This window comes from Lepisma saccharinum, chromosome 2 (genome assembly GCF_977018435.1).
Source record: "Lepisma saccharinum chromosome 2, izLepSacc3.1, whole genome shotgun sequence".
Taxonomy (NCBI): Eukaryota; Metazoa; Arthropoda; class Insecta; order Zygentoma; family Lepismatidae; genus Lepisma; species Lepisma saccharinum.
The window spans coordinates 195151254-195173503 of NC_139230.1; positions in this window are offsets into that span (position 1 = coordinate 195151254).

Here is a 22250-nt window from a genome sequence, read left to right on the forward strand (position 1 = left end):
TATAGTCCATCGAATGAGAATCATGACCAAAAATAATATTCTGTTTATGATCATTAGTTACAGGGTTATACGAGGCCGTAGGTTCGTAGGTCAGGAACTGAGGTTTAATGAGGGGGCACCTGGGAGAGGGACGGGGACTTCTAGGATATTACATGCACTTCTCGAAGTGTTCTAACAACAGACCAAAATTCAGCTTCCACGGAATTAATCCTGACATTCGATATTTCTCTCCCTTCAGTGACTAGTATATAAGGTGTTTCATTGAATAGGGCATACTTCTTTCAAATTATTTTTTATTCCCGTTTGCAAAGTCGTCCAAAAATGAAATTTACACTAAACAGAGATTACATTTAACTGTGTAACATACTTCATTCCCCACAAAATTGAACATACATATGTTTATATATGCAAGGTCAAAGGTCACATGATGTGACCTTGATGTGGAAATTTCAATATTTTCAAATACCAAAATATATTTTTATGAAAACTATGCTCCCTTAGCGTCATAACAAGTACAAGATGGAAGTTATACCATAATTGGAAGCAAAGTTATGAATTGTTTTATTTGACCTTATAAGCACTTAAATGTTACATTTGCTATAAGGTTGGCAACCCTGCTGCATGAATACCATGTATCACTTAGGGTTAAAATTTGACATATGTAAGTTACTGCATATCTTCTACCATCCTACCAAATTCCATGACCGTTGCGTGCAAAATTCTGAAACTTTAGCCTGCTGTTTCTCGGTGCCTACGATGTGTAGAGAAGAAAAATTTTGCATGTGTTCATACCTTGTTAGTATTAACAAATACACCAAGTTTAATTAACATCTGAATCGGTGGGTTACATGGCCTGGGTGATTTGACGTGGAATCAATCTGGCACTTTGATCAAGTAAGATTGATTGAGTTGCTTCATTTTACTTTAATTTTTGTGCCACTTTTGGCTAATTTTCGAAAATGGGGTTGAATTATATGATGAAAATGATGAATGGACACTCACAAACATCCATGCCATGTCCGGGATTCGAACCCCGAAAACCTGGCGTTGTAGCTTGCTGTGCTAACCACTCCGCAACGGAGGGCGACTCCCACTCCCCCACGGGAGCCGATTGATCAAGTAAGAGTTGCCACATTGAGGCCATTTTGATTGGTGTGAATGTACAAATCTTCCGTTTGAATTTGACACTTTCACGTTGCAAAACGAGGGAACATTGTATATGTGGGAGGCCTCCATGTCAGAGTGATCAGTGTCAACCACTGGCGTACGCAAGGGAGGGAGGGGCTGACGGGTGTACAATATTTCCTGAAATTTTGAGAAAAATAATTCATAATACAAGCAGTAACGAACTCGGTGGGGGGGACAAAGTGATAAATGCAAACTCCCCTTTAAATATCCCCCGATTACAATTTTTCTCTTTCAACAACTTTGGAAATGGTATTACGAAATAATATTTTATAGTTTATCTCGCCCCCACTTAGAACCTAGCTAATGTGACGGTCACTTTTATAATTACAGGCCACGCCAAAACAATATTCTGCGTTCAATAGTAGCGACCCTGATAAAACACAAAATATGAACTTCAACATTACTGAAATTATTTAGCTATTTCGATCTGCTCTTCAACCGAAAATAGCATTTTGGTCAATTTCAGACACTTTAGTACATTTTCACTAAACTTTCTTTATTATTGCTATGAATACACTCGGGGAAGACTGCTTTAATGCTCGAGTCATATCCTCGTTACCGAAGGATCTGGGTTCGAATTCCGGCCTAGGCGGATATTTCTTTGTCCTTGTTTGTCTAATCAGTTTTCATTCCTATATTCCGATTAACTAAAGTTGAAAGTGGCCCCTAAAATACACATCAATCAATACCATACAGTTCGTGGTGGTGAAAGACAATAATTAACTTTCACATACGACACTGTCTGACACTTGTTTGCAACGCGATACCCAAACAATATTATACAGAACTTAAATTTTCATTTACAATAGAAACATTACACATTAAAACTTTCCCATCTGCTTCTCCACATGGAGTTCCCCATGGGGAAGTTGGCAGACACATGCTGTCATTGTACATACCAATTTCCCCATAATTTTCTCCATTATTCTGGAAGTTGTCTGGTTCGTCTCCATGGAAGTTGACATGGGGTTCTCTACGTGGGTTGAGACAGTTTTAAACCCACGGCCCCTGGATTCGCAGCAGGAAAAAATACATTTGTTTTTCCGCATCCACCATACATTTGTTCACTGAAATGTTAGTTTTAGAAAGCTTTCAGACCGAAGCGACACGAGCCAATTCCAGTCTGCAGAAGAACATTTGGGACAGAGGCGACACAATGCACGATTTTGAGATAATGGCCCAGTCCGAGCGACATTTAAAGCGTGTCGTGGCGCTTCGGTGCAAAAAGTCACACTTATTTCTGAATTTTGGTTTCCAAGTGGCACATTTAGCGTGTCGCTTCTGTCTGAAAGCTCTCTCAAACCTCTAGAAGTGGAGTAGTTGCAGCCCATTTCCCCCTAACTCGCCAATCCATAAGCGGAACAAAAACTTTCCTTTGAAGAGATATTACTGAATGAAAGCAGAAAATAACTATTTCCTTCTCGGAACATAATTGGAAGACATGAGTAATGGAAGGAGATTTCACACACATAGATGTAATGATAGATTATTAATTAATTATCTGGAGTAAGAAAATTGTAATTGTAAGATTTCTTTTTTTGTGCTGAGAAGAAACAACAACTTAATTTCGCAATATAACACGTTTCCCCTTGTTCACTTTACCTAACTTAGTACAAAGTTTGACAAAAGATGGCAGAACGTATAATTCTTTTTTATTTCCTAACTGTTAACTCGTACTATTGTAAAATTACTTTCGAAATATATGCATACATAAAATATTTAAGTAAGCAAAAACGTTTATTGTGTATTTACTTCACAATTCCTTCGTTCGTCTGTTGTAATTTACTAACTATTAAGCATGGTACACAATTTAGTGTACAGAAGAGAAGCTGGTCACTTTTATTGTTGAGAAGTAGAATCATCAACTCAAATGTCAAACCTAGGATCGTACATTCAAGCTGAAAGTACAAACATCAAAATTGATGATAAAAACGTTCTAACCACTCAGTGTTTGTGTGTCTGTTTATGTGCATAAACAAATTCCGTGCCACATACTTCACTCTTTGTTCCGGCATAACTCTCGAACGCCTAGAGCGATTTCAACCAAACTTGGTACACGTATCACTTGTAATCTTCGAAAGAAATACTGTGGTTGTAAGACACCCCTGGCACCCCTGGGGTGTGGTGGGAAGGGGTGACATGTAAAAATAATCGAAAATAACAGATATTCAATTCCGCACAGACAAACATCCGTGACTCTATGCAATCCCGCACAACGATGATGTTTCTCGGGTTGTCTAAGTTTCAGGCTGATATGAGTTAGTGTTGCGAAAACGACCGATATTAGTGTAGAATCCAAAGTTTACGGGGTCGCTAAGATGAATAGTGACACTCTCAATGCCGTTCAACTCCAAGACATCCCTGGCACCCATAGGGGTGGGGGTGGGAAGGGTACGACATATAAAACGAAAACGACCGATATTAGTGTCGAATTTATAGTTTTCGGAGTCGCTAAGCTTATTGATGACATTGAGGATGAAATAAAATTACTTACATTTTACACTATAGTTAGAATTCATTATTTTTCTGTCTAATATAAGATTGGGATAAATAATTCCACGGTCATGCAACGCCGGGTAATCAGCTAGTAGTTTATAAAAACTGCATTGCTGAAATCATGCTCGAACCAAATACTACACTAAGAATTTATTTTAAATATGTCAAAATTAATAAACAATTGTGTGTATGGGACCTCCTGGATGGCGTAGTGGTAAAGTCGTCGCCTTGTAATCGAGGGTTTCTGGTTTATGGAGGCCCATAGCGGTTCGGATCCCACTTTAAACTTTACGTCCAGTCATAGGCGTATATATAGCTCACGAAAGGGGGCGGGGTTCAACTTTTGTTTCAATTAGGGTTCTCATATTTCATTAAGTAAAAATCCGTGACACTACTGACCGGTAGCTTGTTAGGGAGCGGGGGTGGGGGCTGGACCCGATAAAGTTGTACATATGTATAACATAATTGTCCTTTACATTTCACATTGTATGGGAACTTCATTTGTAAACTGCGGACTGAACATATAGGCACCCAAGCACTGACTCTTTATAATAAGCAGGTTACTATACAATGAAAGAGAATAGTAACTGAAATTCAGCACTGCTAGCAGACGGCGGCGTCACCGTGAAGTCAAAGATGTTTGCAGTACCTTCTGTATCTCGTTAACTCTTGTATTATGGACAGGAGCGTGCCGTGACCTTTCGTGATAGGCAAGCGATGGGTTAATTTTTCGTTTCGGTTAATTATAACAATTTCAAATATAATATAGGCCTACACACATCCCTACTTACAATAATGTGCATAATAGTGAAGTATCGGGCTTGAGTGTGAGAAGTGCATACATACCGTAAAATCAAATCTTCGCTGCACGGTTTATAAAGAAGAAAAACAGCCTCTCGATATAAACTTGTAAATTTCAACCATGAAGAGTATAATGATTCACTTGATATTTGAGGGCAACTGTAAATTAAGTTACGTTCTTTTTTAACCCTGAAAATAATAAACATCCTATTAGCATAAAGTTTCGATCTTAAATAAACGGACGAGTTTCGGTTTCTTACTTGGCTAGAATTATGAATCATGACTTGTCTTCAGTTGGATGCAAGCGCAGATGTGATTCTGGGAACGTTCATGTATTTGCACTGCATTATAAGAATTGCTCAATCAGTGTAGCCTGTATAGTTCCATGGTCCTAAATTTGTATTGAACAAAACAAATGGCCAACAAAATAATTTATTAAGATCATTCCTGCCACATAACCACATAATATTGTTGTACTGAGATGTTTTAAACTGCCTAATGAAAACTCTCCCATCTTTCTTAGTTGGTTTTGTTATGCACGGTCGCTCATGGTTCACAATCACAAGCTCCAAGTTTACACCATATGTTCTCGAAGTGAATGGTTTTGAAAGAAGGTCCCTAATGAAGACCTTACCTGCAGCACTGAAAATCGATGGCTCGTCTGGTATGTCAACCATGGTGGAAATTTTCAATGTAGAATCATACTTTTACACCAGGTACAAAAACACGACACAAAGAACCAGGCCCGTAGCTAGAGGGGGGCAGGGGGGGCAACAGCCCCCCTGAGATCCAGCTTTGCCCCCCCCATGTGAAAAATACAGAACACAGTCCTACCTGGAATTCTCACTAATCTTTACAATTATATCATGTGTTACTCTAGCAACATAGCAAGGGCTCTTATTGATTATGTGATTTATTAGGGTTGTATGGGATCCCGTATAATGTTGCATCAGGATTTGGGGGGGGGGGGATATCCTTCCAGATTCAGACTTCGGGAAATGATTTCGCAATTTTCAGTATCTAGACCAGTTGTGACATTTTGAGTAGTCTTGTATTAAAGGTGCCTAATGTGTTCGGAAGTTTTTCTTGGATGTGTTGCTATGAAGTTGGAACTGCCTAAATTTTTGTTTCCCAAGTCTACCTTTTGGTAATAGTGGTTCATGTGGTAGAGAGAGGGAGTGGATATTTGATGTTTGTTACTTAGCCTTGCTTTTCTGCCTCTTCTAGCTAACAGCAACAATGAGTGATGACGTGAAATTGATGAAGAGTCACTCATAGACAGTACCGCAACCACAGGGGAGCAAGAGGCATTGTCCCCCCCCCCCCCCCGACCTTGGACGGAAGTCCATTCTAGGGGAAGCAAACATTGAAGTAATAAAACAAGACTAGGAGAATCTAAGAATAGCAGGACAATTGGATACTCATGATGGAATTAGTTTTCACGTGTTCCTTGCATTTTTCTTCCAGACGGCCAAGGACACTTTCAAGAGGCACAGAGGGACAATTGCCCCCCCCCACTCTATTTCAAATTTTATACAAATAAAAATATATTTCTTAAAATTTTCTTGCTCGCTCCTCTCGCAATGTCTGCTGTTCTTATAGTCCACGTTCAGAGCCATAGCTAGCTATGGGGCGGCAGGAGTCGGCTCTGGGAGCCGAACGATCTATATATGAAGAGAAAAAAAAATTAAAGATAATTCCATAGCGCCCCGTAAAATTATTTGCACCCTATTAAAACAATTTTTTTCTATGAAACGTAATATGAAATATTAATGACACTGTAATCCAAGAAGTCATTCGTTGATCAATCAAGGGGTTCCTATTTGTTTGTCAGGTGTCAAACACATGTATTTCACCTATAATTCACACAATATTTTGCAAAATGGTTAACGTAGCCAGTAAGCAAACATTGTCTGTAGTGATGCAAGAGTCTCCCCTTTGAAGGAAATAAAGAGTCCGTGGTGGACTTAGGGACCCATGTTTTAATGTTTTAGCAACTACAAAAAAATTATTACAAATTTTTACACAATTTATCTAAGTGTAGATAATATGTAACCATTATTATTTAATTAATTCGATTTTTCTTGCATAACACAACACAATGGTGTTGTTGGATTATCGTTAGATTCCTTTGTGCGTAAAAATATTGCATACTGGAAACTAGAGGGAATCATTATGAAGCATGACTTATAAAGGGCTACCTTAATCAGTTCTGCAGAGAAGCCCAAAGCTGTTTGTACATATTAATCGTCTATGAACATTATCGACCTGTAAATATCAAGTAGATACAATCCCTATTAGCCTATTTATGATAAACTTGATATTGTTTGGCAATCTGGAAATGTCATTATCGAAATATTGCTATTAGATGTTGCTCGAAGTTCTTTTTCTTTCGTTGGAGTTTCAACATATCATCCCTTTTCTGTTACTTATCTCTTTTGGGGGAGGGGACATGTGTACCCTGCTATATCTGTCAATGCGACACAATATATTAAAAAATTTCCCCCTCTAGGATTGACTTCGCCCCCCCCCCCCCCCTACAAAGAATTCCTGGCTACGGGCCTGCAAAGACAGCACAATATCACAGTAAAAAACAACACGCATCCACAGCACCCACGCTTCTAAATTATTAACCTTCCTTTTCACCCTACCTGCAGTGTTACATACCCTCCATATTTCCGAGTAACCTGCAGTGTTACATACCCTCCATATTTCCGAGTAACCTGCAATGTTACATACCCTCCATATTTCCGAGTAAGTGACCACATGACGAATATGTTCAAGTACCGGCTGTGATTTCATTTCTTATATATAGCATACGACTGGTGATCACTGGCTAACTTCATAATGTAATTTGTTGATTACTATAGTGTTTCAAACATGAAAATCGTACCACGTTGGGTGGTGCTACGGATGCACAGAAAATTCTGGAAGTTAACAACACTTGTGGCCAGTGTGGACGAATTCTTTCCAAGACCCATGCCAAAGACAGATGCGGTCTTGGTGTTGCTTGCCCTTGGCCTTTTTTCTTCGTAAACGGGGATGGACAGTGTCCATGCAAGAACTGCATAAGTCACTCGAAAAGCGGGGAGAAAGGCGAGCAGTCCTCTTCTTCTAACGCGGTCAGTCGTGCCGCATCGCCCAACGTCGTCAAGGGTGTAGCCGGTTTATGTTTCAAGCCAATAGAACAGGAAATAGGGGAAATGAAAATTCTGCAATGTAAATATCTTATAGTAAATAAATTCTATTCTAATGTGTATAAAGGCATTGAAAAACAAGAACTTAAGATATCAAAAGTGTTTTAAAAAACAACGCAAGCGGCGCTTGCCCCGTCTTTCCTTACTGCACGCTTCTGATTATGGAGAAGTAGTGGTTCAATGTAGATTTAGATCGTTTTGTAAAATGAGCATTTTAAAATTACGTCCACGCATTTAAATACAAAAAAAGTTCAGGAAAGTACAGTCTTAATCATTTTTTCTTTCCCACCTGATTGCAGGACATTTGTGCATCCCGAAGATACTATTCGGAACACCGGGACAAATGATACCATTCCGGGATTGTCCCTGAAAATCCGGGACGTATAGCGTCCCTAGGTATGATCTGGATATCAAAATCCACTCTGCCACCACATGAAAGGTCACACATTTATTAAATTAAGTCTATCTACTAACGTCTAACTTTTCTACATAAAATGAGCAGAAAATGCTTTGAAATAGCTAATCCCAGCTTCTCTTTAAAAAATAATTACAATGTTAGAATTATTCTCTTCCTCCTTGCTACAAAATTGAAAATAATATCATCGGTGTTATTTTAATATTCGTATGTATGTACACTTAACAGTGCAAGGTCCATTAGTCGAGGATCTCCCGTTGAATTATTTCAACCTCCATAACGTTAAACACATCCTCTCGGGTGTTGAGGAGAAACTGGCAGTGTAGCCAAGATCACCAACAAATTGTTCATATTTGAGTACAAAAGCTTGTCACAATTTTCTACTGCCTACAATGCAGACCCTGGACATGTCTTTTTAATTACTGTTTGCCACATTTTTTCATTCAGATTTGAAAATGTAAAAAATATCAACCAGGCCATCCAACATTTTGACACACTGTTCCAATGAATGAGGAATAGGCATTTCATATTGGAATAAGTTGTTACAATCTTTCAATGTATTGACTGTGTTCAGCGAAACTTGGTTTCATTTCTACTACAGAATGGTCCAAAAATGGACAACAGTAAAGTTTCTACTATTAGTGTATACGATTTCACAAGTCACGCTACTGTGCATTGATACTTCTTTGCCAATCTTGTGTCAAACAACTTGAGAACGTTACAGAACTTCCCTAGCTATCTTGCACTGCATTTTTTACAACCAAATTACTTTGAGAAGATTGATTGATTTATTTGTATTATCTTTTCTTCGCTTTTTGTGCCACTTTTGTCTAATTTCCAAAGATCGGGATGAGTGATGACATGATGAAATTTAATGAATGGACACCCACAAACGCGCATGCCCATTCCGGGTTTCGAACACGGGGCACATGATGAGCTAACCACGAGGGGCTACTCCTTTGAGAAGACTCGAGGGAGGAAAATTTTAACTGATTTGACAGTCTCGATATTGCAGAAATCCCACAGAAATGGGCAATAGCCAGGGTTAAAATATGTGCTGAACAATGTACACTTCTGTTTAGAGAAACTGGCACACTTGTTTCAGTTAAACATCAGCTTCGGAGCCGATCTAGTGTGTCAGTACAACCGAAGTAAAGGTTCGGGAAAACAGCACTCTGCAGTGTTGCTTACCACTAAAGTGTTTCACCAGATGGAGGGAATTTTCTGATTTGCTGAGTGAAAAGAAACTATACGGTTACAGGAAAGCCTTGCATTTTAATTATTAATGCAATGCAGTGTCCAATGTTACAAGAGAATGGCGGGAAAAGATTCAGGAAAATATGTTCGAGATACTCAGTATCCCATAACTAATCTAAAAACCCGGCCTCCAATCCCTGCGCTTGGGGAAAGGTCAAATTCATTTCAAAGAAGAGGGGAGTGGATGGTGGTTCTATTACATCTTTCCCTACCTTAACGTAACAGCAACGTCGACGTTCACCAAGAGGACCCCGGTTCGAATTCCGACCTGAGCGTGGGTGTTCTTTGCGAGTCCCCCTTCATCAATTTTTTATCTTCTTCGTCGCGATTAACTAAGTAAAAAAGTAAAGTAAAGTAAAGTGTTCCCCTGTGCATAGCACCACGCCATGAAGGCGTATAGGGGGTGTGGGGGTAACGCCCCACACTTTCTTGATCCGGTCGTGAGTGGGGGTGATGTGATCAGCATCACGCCCCTGACCGCCTTTACCCCCCAGGGTTTCCCCCAGGTACCCATGTTATTCGACGCTGGGTAGGCGCCGGGGCCGCTTCCACCGTTAGAAAAGTTCCCGGATTTGAACCGGCCGGGGATCGAACCCGGGACCTTGAGCATGGTAGTCAGACGCGTTACCGACTGAGCCACCGCGGCCTCAACTAAGTGTGGAAGAAAAGCTAAGTTAACAAAAAATAAATCAAATTGACATTCAAGATGCGGACGGGAGAAAATAAACAATCCAAGGCAATAAGAATATCTATGATGTGACTTCAGGATCACTTTCGTTACTTTCTATTAAGTATGCTAACTGCTTTTCTAACTTGTAATTTGAACATAAAAGTAGGATAATAAATCTACCAAAATCAGTACAGGCTGGATGAATGTCTTCATATTTTTAACATTTTTGAAAAATCTTCTGATTGTGTAATTTGTAGGGATGTGCGGGGTCCCGGAAAGTCGGGACGGGATTTTGGAAAAAAAATTCCCGTCCCGATCCCAACTTCGAGAAATGATTTCCCGACTTTTCGGGATCCAAAACAGTCGGGCAACACCGAATGGACATTTTAAGAAGTTGTACATTTTCTGCACTGTAAGTGTCTGGAACTTCTCGGAAATTGTTAGTTTTTACTCTAGAAATGCAAAAACATTCACATAATATGAAAGTTACATGTAGAATTCGATATTTCGTGTAAAAATAAGGCAGAGTAAGATTTCATATCTTTCCAGGAACTTATATTTTACCTTTAAATATTGTTTCTGTTGTTACATAAATCATAACATTGAAATTGAATTGAAAATACTTGACGTTGGTGCCAAGTTCAGGCTGGAGTCCACTATTTAAATAGAAACTAGATTCACCTTATATTCTTTCCATACACAAATAACATTTTGTTGATACACAGTTCATTGTCTTTCTGTACTCTTTCACGATGCACAGATATCAGCAGGGACGTCGGAACCGGGGGGCAGGGGGGCAACATGCCCCCCACTTATCAACGAGGGGGGCGATATGGTCTCCCCCCCCAGTCGCGCCCTAAAAAATGAGACTATATTTTTCTAACTTATTTTTGATTCTGAAGAAATTTTGAGAAAATATTTTTACACTCGTTAAATGAACCTGGACTCAAGTTTCTGCTAACAGCAAGAACAGGAACTACGTGACTGACAAGATTCCTAAGCCGATTACGAATGGCAGTTTGGCCTCTTCAAATAAAGTGGAACGTGAATTGTCTCCCCTCCCCTTCCCCATAGGAATTTGCTACTTCTGTTTAAAGTTCTACAGGAGCGCTCGCTTGTAACAATACTCCGGGGAGGGGGGGGGGCAGAGGTCGGTGTACTCAGGCCGTGTCCGAAAGGTGCAAGACCATACTTCAAGCGAGCATCCTCCGAGTATGCTCTTGCAGTGCGGTCTTGAAGTCGTAGACTGGAAGTGAGTCTTTCGAATTTCACTTACATAGCAAAGTGCTTGTAAGGAACATGCTTTTAATACCTGCAAGCAAGAATTTGACTTTCCTTGCGCTTGCATCTGATATTTTGAAATCGAGGAGGGGAGGTTTCAGGTTCGGATCCTGGGCCATGCATGAGTGTGTTGTTGTTGTTGTAGCGTTATCTACTTAATCTAATCATTATTCATTGCCAATATCGCGATTAACTCAAGAAATGAAAATGCGACAAAAATTGAAAAAGATAATTTCCCCTGGATGTTGATTTGATTTTGATTTTAAAATTTTGGGTGAGTCAGCACTAAGGTTATTTTGCACCCTTCACACTGTACGGGGTCCAGCCCCTTACCATTACACATAACAACTCTAACGTTGCTGAAATAAAATCATAAAATATTAAAATGTTCTGACTTTCGTTAAAAGCCGAGGTTGCAAAGAACACTCAGCACAAATAAGGACCAAACACAGGACAACATAAACAAAATTATACTGGCCATGGGGCCAGTCGCCAGAGCCTCGTTAGTCTTCAGTCCAGGGTGTACTAACGTGGAAGTGAGGTTGACATTTGGGTGTACTACGTGGAAGGTCACCCCTTACACCCCTTTCCCCTGGATGTCGCCCAGGCTAAATAAATAGGCTTTTGAGAGCTAGCTTCATTCTTATCATCAGCCCCGAAAACTTGATAACATCCCCAAGACGATATCTCGAGATAATCAACATAATTCACAAGCATAAAACTTCAAGACGTATTTACGTAATATTTTTCTTTGCACCGGATATCCCCTAAAATGTCTCATTATTTTAATACGAAATCGAGGTAATGCTACATTATAAATTGGAATATTACAGTACTTCTCACTGGCAAGTTCTTTCACCTGCTGTTGAACCAGGGACCATTTAGTTACAAGGTGATATCTGTAGGGCGCCCAAAAGGAAGTTCAAAGGTTACTTGACCGCCCTACAAGGAAAAATTATGGCTTACTTTTCCCAAAAAATATCTGGCGCCTGGTCCCACAGCCATTATAATCCTCTGTGGGGTTATGTGTTGTCCTTACGTGTGCTGAATGCCCCTTTTACATCTTCAGCTTTTAGCAAACATTTGGAGATTTTAAGAAAGTTTTATAGGTTTTTGTCTTGGTAGGGAGTTCATCTCCCATCCCCTAAGTATGAATGCATGTATGTATGTGTGTGTACACATACATACGCGCGCGCACACACACACACAATATACATATATACATACACACACCCACACACACACACACACAATATACATATATACATACACACACCCACACACACACACACACACATATATATATATATATATATATATATATATATATATATAATATGTGTAGGAAAATAGATTGTGAAAATTGGTTGGTGGATTTAAGAACTTGCCCCCCCACTCCGAAATAAGTTCCGACGTCCCTGGATATCAGAGACCATTGCTGAGTGTTCAATTTGTGAGAGTCGGGTAAAAGAAAATCGCTATGCAACCTGAAGTTCTACTATTTGCAAATAATGTAACACTTCATAAGCATACGAAATCATGTAATTATCAGATTGCTTTGCTTACATGGAAGTGTGCATTAACGATAACGAAAAAGAATAAACACTCTCGATACAACTCTTTGTACACTCTTGATAACTTTAATAATACTGCTAATTATACTAAATATGAAAAGCTTGGAAAACCACATTCCTTCATTCCCTCCGTTGTTGAAACTCAAATACAACATCCTGTAATTGTTACGTTTAAAGATGAGAGCCTTTAAAGTCCGCCACTTATTGCTTGAAAGACAGAAGAACAGGGTTCAATCTTTCGAACTGGGCTTACTCCGTACTTCGAAATCTCATACCATGTTAAGTTTTGATAAAAAAGGCAGATCTCATTTTACTCAAGACCTGCATGAACAGACCAACCAAGCTACAAAAGGTTCTGCTAAAATTAACTGCACACATTTTTACAAAATTATTATAGTATGTCGACAATTATGACGATAAAACGCAAACGTGCATCATGCATTCACCCTCTCCCTTCTCAACATAATGTTCTCGATCGCGTGACATTAAGTTTGACAACTTCCCGGAATCGAATTCACTCTCCCGGACAAGCTTTGTTATCTCCCAGAATGACGAGATTTACCATTACGCCTATTTTATTTTTTGTTTTATTTATATATGCATTTGCCGAGCGAAAGCATTTGTTATTGCAAACCAAACAATTAAATTTCTCACTATTCTTTTGAAGACTCGTGAAAAATGAGTCATTGTTGAAGTAAATAAGTGGAAGAGGCAGAAATAGAAAGTTAAAATTACGTTTTCATAGAGGTGTCGACCGACGCAGAAGGAAGAGAAAGAATAAGATAATAAAAATAAAGAGAGAGAGAGAGAGAGAAAAGGGAAGATACAGAAACTGAAAAAGAAATACCGAGAAAGAAAGAGAAGAGATAGAGTGAAATGGAAAGAGTGAATAATGGTAGAGATAGAGAAACAGCGAAGATAGATAAAGGGAGAAAGATAATGTAATAGACAGAAAAGAGAGAAAGAATAAGAAATACCGAGAACGAAAGAAGCGATAGAGTAAAGAAAGGCATAAGAAGAAAGGTAAACGGAGAAAGAGAATGCAACAGACAGAAAAGAAAACAATAGAGAAACCACCCAATTTTGCTTCATTATACACATTATGTACGTATATTTAATTCGTGTGTTTGAGTCATGGCCAGTTCGGAGTCCAGTTTCAAGTGCATGGGGATTCTGTGAAAACTTAAAATTTGAAGTTAGTCTTCCTGAACATAAAGGGTTGTGTGAAAGATGTAAAGAAATCTCTCGGAATGTTATTATTTAAAGTTGGCAAGACTACGTGAAACCAGAAGTATTTGACCGTAAAAAGCTCACTGGAGTAATGGCGAAATTACATAAATAAATGTAAACGAAACTTAAGTAGAGGGTGATTAGAGCGCTACATTTTCAAAGTAGCTTCGCTACAGCTACTCGTCCAAAATGTAGCTTCGCTACAGCTGCTACATTCACCAAAATGTAGCTCGCTACGCTATTCCTGTTCGCTACTTCGCTATTCTTGCGCTACTTCTGAATAAAAAACTTAAAACAACCACATGGATATTCAAAAGAAGCCCCTATGTATAATATTTGTACTTTGGAAAATAGATTGTTATTTATTATCATTATACCAGCCATTCGATAATTTTGATAACAGTGTTACTTCAGATATTTATTTTTACTATAGTGTTTGAGAGTAACGTACCTATGTAAGCGGTAAATCAATTCAAATTTGATAGATGCGTATTGCAATTAGGATGATACGCAAATTGGTGGTTACAACTACACACAAATAAGATTTGGTAGGATTATTTATATAGCCCACCCAGCGTCGAATAACATGGGTACCTGGGATAAACCCTGGGGGGTAAAGGCTGTCAGGGGCGTGATGCTGATCACATCACCCCCACTCACGACCGGATCAAGAAAGTGTGGGGCGTTACCCCCACACCCCCTATACGCCTTCATGGCGTGGTGCTATGCACAGGGGAACACTTTACTTTTTTACTTTTTTTATTTATATATAAACATATTTTTCTTGAGAATAAATCTTTCATTTTTTAACAGACTGATATGTTTTACCATCCGTGCAGATTTTAATAACGAAATAATGGAAGAAGGAGCAATAATTGGAGGGTAAACTATGCTTTAAATAATTTTCTTATTGAATATCCATGTTGCCCACGTGGAAGATTAATGAAACGAGGTCTTACACGAGGTCATATAAAAATATTTCTGTCACAGACTACTTTTTAAAAAATAGGAATTTATCACATGTAAGTAGTGGTGTTGACTGTACAACCAGGACCGGAAAGGAAGAGCTCTCCTCAAGCAGCTTTGGCTATACTTAAAACTTGCTCAACATGGCCATATGAGCTTTTTGCTCAAGTGTGGAACCCCGTCTAATCCAAGATTTTTGTAAAAATGCCCTCGGGAATTTTTTCAGAAAAGAAGAGCTCTTCTCATGCAGATTTGCTACACTTAAAACTTGCTCAACATGTTCATATGAGTTTTTTGCTCTAGTGTAGCACCCTGCCTAACCCAAGAGTTAGAGTTAGACTGTTTCTAATGTATTGGGATCTGTAAAATCCTCCAATTCTACACTGGTGATTTTCACTTTGTTGTCAGCATTTGTTATTGATAAGGTGGGGTAGTGGTGTGCCTGTGGTTGAAGCCAATATTTGATCTTGATTGGTCTCAATGTGCCCCCAACAAAAAACTGGTAATAAAATTGTGCAGGGGACAGCATATATATTTTGCCACCTGGTGTAAATGGTGAATCATATTCTTTGTTGGGGATGCTGTACAATTCAAGAATTACTGTATGTTTTGGATTCTCGATTATGCCCGTTATTTCTTTTTCTGCTGTAAGCAATCTGCTTGTTACAGATTCAAGGTGCTCATTGATGGTCCTAACAACATCATCATGGCTTGGCTTGATTTTTATGTCCACAACAAGTTTCTTGTATTGTTGCACAATCTCTTGAAGCTGTGTGGCAAAAACAGACAGAGCATTTGCTTGATTGGATTCCATGGTCACTAGCTGTTGCTTGATATTAGCTACAATTTGCTGTAAATTTTCAATAACTGCCAATTTTGAATTTTGAGCAGTAAGATCATGGACCTGTCTTCTGATATCCTCAAACAGGGCATGCAGTTCATTAATATGTTGATTAGTTGGTAGAGTGGCCACTGTCTGAGTGAGATGTTTGATCTCTGCCTGGATATTCTTGATATCTTCTGATTTCAATATGCGATTCACTGCCCTTTTTATATTTTTAAGTTCCTGTGATGTGGGAAGATTTGATACTGTATTTTGGAAAGATTCAAGTGCCAATTTCACATTGTTTAATTCAGAAGCATCAGCCACATTTTGCATAGCATTTTGGAGCAGGGCTATATCTGCCTGAGTGGGTGTGGATTGTTGTAAAATTTCAAGTTTTGTTTGGATATCATCGATCAAGTGATGAAAATGAGATAGCTCAGATTCAGTGTTGAGGTTTTCAAGCTTTGTGATCTGTTCCTGGACACTGACAAGTGTGTCTACAATACCGGGCAGGCGGGATTCTAGTACATTTGCCAAATCATTTTGCACTGCTGCTATTGTACCCTCAAGATGGGTTATGGTACTTTGAATTTTTCCAAAATCTTCATATGTTTCAAGTTGCAGCTTGATATTTGCTACACTCCGAGTTATTGCACTCAAAGCATCAGAAGATGGCAAATTGTTCATAAAATTTTCAAGTGTCTCAATTTTTTCTTTAACCTCGGCTATGGCATTGTTCAGAGGGTCCAGATTAGGTATCTGGAGTGACTGAATCTGTTCTTTTAGAGTGGAAATCACTAGATCAAAATCTTCTTGTGATTTTATGCTTTTGACAATTGTTTGGAGCTGTGTCTGGACATTATTAATCTGCTCTTCCAATTGCTGTTTCAATTGCTCAGAGTTGGTGGCCTGGGTCTTAAATTTGGCTTGAAGAGCTGCTACAGCTTCTTCTAAACTTTGAAAATTATCCAATGTTGCCAGATCAGTATATTTCTGAAGCAGCACTTTGAGTTCAGAATCAATTTTAAGAAGAGGGTCCATGCATTGTGATTGTAAATTTGTAATTTCTAATTGAAGACTGGCATTGAGTGTGGTCTGTAAAGCTTGTAAATCACTTCTTAATTTCTTGACTCTGACATCAAGCATCAGAATCTCATCACTGTGATCTTCATGTCTTGTGTGGCCAAATATATCATTAGGCATTTTGTTTTATTGGTTATTTATTATTGAGTATCTGATTCTTAATTCTATAAAAAAGGGTATAAGCTTGTCATAAGATCCAGGGACCTCAATATATAAGCAGTCACCAGCAGAAACAGTATATACAGTGCCAGAAATCATGTTTGAGTGCTTAATTCTATAAATATTTCTCCCTACTGAAATCTTGACATTACCCTCAGGGGTTGTAATAAATTGCAATTGACCACCTACAGGTAATTGGTAATGATTTAAATTATTGTTAAATATGTACAATGTTTTACCTGTTTCATCATCAACATCTGTAAGTATGCTGTTCAGATGAATAATTAAGAAACCACTCAGTTTAGATATCATATCAGAAGAGGGTTGTGGTATTGGTAGGTCCATAATAGCCTGTTTTTTGAACCCAAATAAGTTCATAGGCATGTTTATTTATTTCAAATCATGCTCTGTAATTGGGCATTGATTTCCATTTTTCAAATCACAATGCCCCCATGGTAGAGTATGTATGCCACATGATAAAATGCATCTCTTATCATCATGTGGGTCCAGAGCCACTTTTCTTACAATATTGCTAGTCAATAAGTGATCCACACTCTGAATTCTATTTTCTGATGTTTTGATTGTGCCACATGATTTGAGGCAATTTTCATAATCTTCAAATTGGAGGTCTTTTTCAACAGTTACTTTGCCAATACCCTTGGCCTTTTTGGCAGCAACACCACTACATGTTTTAAAACTATACACCTTGGCACTTAACCCAGCAAATGCCACAATAACATCACCAAGTGTCTCATCTTTTAACTTGCCAGGCACCTTTTTGTTGTGGTGGTGTTGAATTTTTGTATGTTCACTGGTATCAAAATATTTAAACAATTCAGGCTGTAACATATCTTGATAAACATCTTCTGTTTTAATATCAAGAATAAAACTATCCGTATCCATGTACATCAATTTTATATTATCACCATAAAAAGGTTTCAACACATCATAATACAATGTTAACATATGTAATTTGGCCAATTCCAATATCGCAGCCCCTACATAAATAGGTTTATCAAACTTAATCTTTGTTTTCTTCATGTTGAAAAGTGCCATGTGCTCATCATAAATTCTTCTATAATTGAAATTAGGCTTTGCAACCAATTTTTTGCTCAGGCTGGGGTCAGTAATTATTTTAACATCGGTATGTTTTCTGACATTTTCAATTGTTTTGCCATACACTGAATTCACCATCAATTTAAACAAGCCCTTATCAAATTGGCTCTTTGCAGATGTTCGAAGCTCTGTGTTTGTATCAATGTATGGTTTCAACCATTCTGAGTGCCTGAACCTCAAAACTTTGCCAACTTTGGTCACTTGGACACCATGTTTCATCAGGAACTGGAGGTTTTTGTAATATATGACATAGCCTTGTTTTGGCTCCAGAGTCATCATGAGCTTCTTCTGTTTAGAGCCAGGTGAGCACTGAACCTCGGAAATTGGGGACAGATCAGAAAATTTATTGTGCAAATCATCAGGAATTGTCAGATCAACCCCTAAGAATAGGCCATAGTCACTGTCATCAAAATCCTTAAGATCTTCAATATTGAAATTTTCAACCCATTCAAGCCCTGCATATGGCAGTTTATCCATCATGGCATAACCATAGAGGCTGTTTGCATCTACATACACTATATAATTTGATGGCTGTGCTGGATCATAATCAGGCATATATTTGTTATTTGCTCTGGCATATCTCTGAGAACATTGCACCATCCCCCCTCTTATACATTTCTCCATAAACAGATACTTATCTTGATCGTAGATCAGATCCAAATGCATTTTAGTGTTCAAAAACGTTGCAGCCCATGCTAGGCCCGGGGCACTGTAAAAATATATTGGATCCAGTTTATAATTTTGCATAGAAGATTTTCTGAATGCCTGCAATATATCAGCTAAGAGGGTGACATCAAGTTTTAAATATGCCATGTGATAATCACCAAATGTCTGGCAATTTAAATTGTTCCACATCAATTGGGCATGGTGATAATCTTCATCAGTGATTCCAGATCCTCTGATTCTACTGTAAAACTCTTCTTGTGGTGGCAGGGAACACTCATCAAATTTAGAAAAATCTGTAACATAGTCATATGGATATACACCCTTCCGCCTAATTAATTTCAGGTCCTGATTTGGAAACAAGGCACATGTGATTTTGAATTGATCATCAGATAATTGAGTGGCCAGTGTAGCCAGGCTAGCCGATAAAATTCTGTAAGAATCAAGAAATCTTATGTGAATAGGAACACCATTAACTTTAATTATCTTGCTAATAGATATATATTTCTCATCATTTTCAGCTAAAATATTTAAATTCTGCTTGTCAAACCCCTCGTATCTGATCAGATGATGGAAATCATAATTGGATGCTCCATGGCAAAATATGGGGATAAATTTTGGTCTCTTGATCTTAATATTACAGCTATTACACAGGGCCATTAAGAATTTACCATCTGTATGAGAATGGTGTTTCACCTTGATATTTGTATCTGAAAATTCAGAATCACATACCGGGCATTTTTCTGCATTGTTGAAATCTTCAATCTGTTCCTCTGTTAAAGGCAACATGGGTTTTGATTTTAATAAGAAATTAGATGCTATGTCACGGCACTCATTTTCTATTCTATGTGCAAATATTTTGATGGCATCTGGTCCCATGTATAAGTATGGCTCACTAGCTACACCATCCCGTATAACTGTATAACAAAAGCTGGAAGGTTCATGTAGCTGGTATGGTGTACTTGAAGATTCATCAGGATCTGGATTGCAGAATGCAAGAGATTTGAGGTTCGATTCAAAATCACAGACAATATATGCTGGGTGTTCCAACAAGGCTTCAAACTTTTTGAATTTGCAATTTTCACTTGGATTGGGCATCACCATATGAACAGGTTTATGGTTGCCACAGTATTTCAGATGCTCAATTAACTTGTTTTTAGCAATTTCCGCACTCTCTTCCCGAACCCCCTTCACCATTTTTTGACCATAAAATACAGATAAGCATCTTCTGCACAACTTGAATATTGTATGAGTTTTGTCTAGTTGTGTTCTCACTAAAGCTTCAAGTTTTTTTATCAGAGTATAATGATATGTGCCATCCCCTTCAATTAAGAGCAGATCAATCGGAACAGCAGATTCATCATCAAGTGTACTGATTCTGAGAGGATCTATCAAGCAATTGCCAGTGGAACAAGTAAATACATTAATAGATAATTGTTTGCCATTGATATCCCTGGCCTTTTTTTCAAATTTATCAATATTCTGAACAGACATTGGATATTCTAAACCCTCCATTGCATCGTCAAAATCATGTTCATGTTGTTTGTAATAAGTTATTCTCTCAGGATGCCTTGAAACTGGATATAAAGCAGCTAAAATACACCACAAAAAGCATTTCTGGTCATTATTTTTTATATTAACCACGGCTTGTTTGTTTTTGATATTGGTAGGTAATGGCAGATATGTAGATCCTTGTAATGGAGTGAATTCAGAAATATTAACATATAACTTGTGTGGAGAGCCACATAGGCTCCATCCAGACTCTTTTGCTGCAAATTCAGAGTGTTTAATGTTCAGTTGATCCATCAAACTGCTTATTATTTTGTCCGAATTTGCATTTGAATATACCAGTACAGTTTCTGTTATGTGGGGCTGTGTAAATTTTGTGCCATTTGGCTTCTTATATTGTGTAAACAATTTGAGGGAGAGCTTATAAGAGCCATTTTGTGCATTAAGAATTGCCTGCACATTAGGATTTATACTGTTCAAAAAATTATTAATACCACATCTTGGCTCTGATACAAACCGGTGATCCCTTAATTGGCCGTTAAAACTGCTACGGATGGGTTCATAGCGTGGCTGTTTTGCTGCTCTGGCATTAAGAGGTGCTTCATGCTTTCTTTTCAGACCAGATGTAGATGGTTGTATTGATGATTGTGCAGAGCAAGTATTTTTATGTGTATATGTGAAGTATTGCATGCTGTATTTTCTATTGCATTTGGGGCATATTTTTGTGGGGGTTTTGTATTTGTCTGGGTTACAAATCTTTTGGTGTCTGGCCCAATTAGAGCTAAATATATTTTTATTGCATTGGTCACAATATTTTTGATTCGGCATTTTTGCTGTTGTTTATTATATACAATTTCCTGGGTTTCAATTCAAAACTTTATGCTTAACAGTTAGGTTCAGCTGTGTGATTTGTATATTTAGTATATATACTTAATATTAATATTATTAATATTATTATTAATTTTTATCCTTGGTTTTATTATATAATTTTTTGGGTTTTAAATCAAAACTCTATGCCTATCTTATGACAGGTTGTAAGGCCAATGGCCCACAAGTGGAAAAAAGAATAAATATTGATTCACACTGACCGTCCGCAAATACCTGTACAGACATGCGTATCTAGAATAGGCTTGCCATGTATTGATTTTTGTATAACAGGCTGGGAGAAATATAAGCTTGACCCTAAATATGAATAGATTGCAACAAAACAAGCTGGATGTAACAAATATCAGATTTTCTTATACAAAATATTGTTCAATATATCTGAAATTGAATAATAAGAAATTAAACCAAACAGGCCTGTAAGTATGAGAAGCACTGTAAAAACACATCTGCTCTCCTCAACCACTCTCACAATACTGGCTGATGCAATGCAAAATCTCTTTATATACCCCAAGCACAGATTAAAAATTCTGAAACAATAAACCAATCAGAATATAACACATCATCATATTATGTTATAATTAAGCAATTAGAAAACAATACTTGGCTAATAATTTGTTGTATTGGATAATAATTTGTTGCACAGCATGATGCAATAGCTCTTGCATCATAATATTGGATAATAATTTGTTGCACAGCATGATGCAAGAGCTCTTGCATTGCATGTGTGTATGTGTAGGTATATATGTATGTATGTATGTGAGAGGAGGAGGGGGAGGAAAGGGGGGGTATAAATATGTATGTGTGTGTGGGTTTTTGGCTTAATTTGAAGTAAATCCAAAACAATATCAATTTTTAACAAGTTTATAGACAAAAATCTGGCTGATGCAATTTTTGTAAATATGGCCAAATCTGCTTGAGGAGGGTTGATACTTTC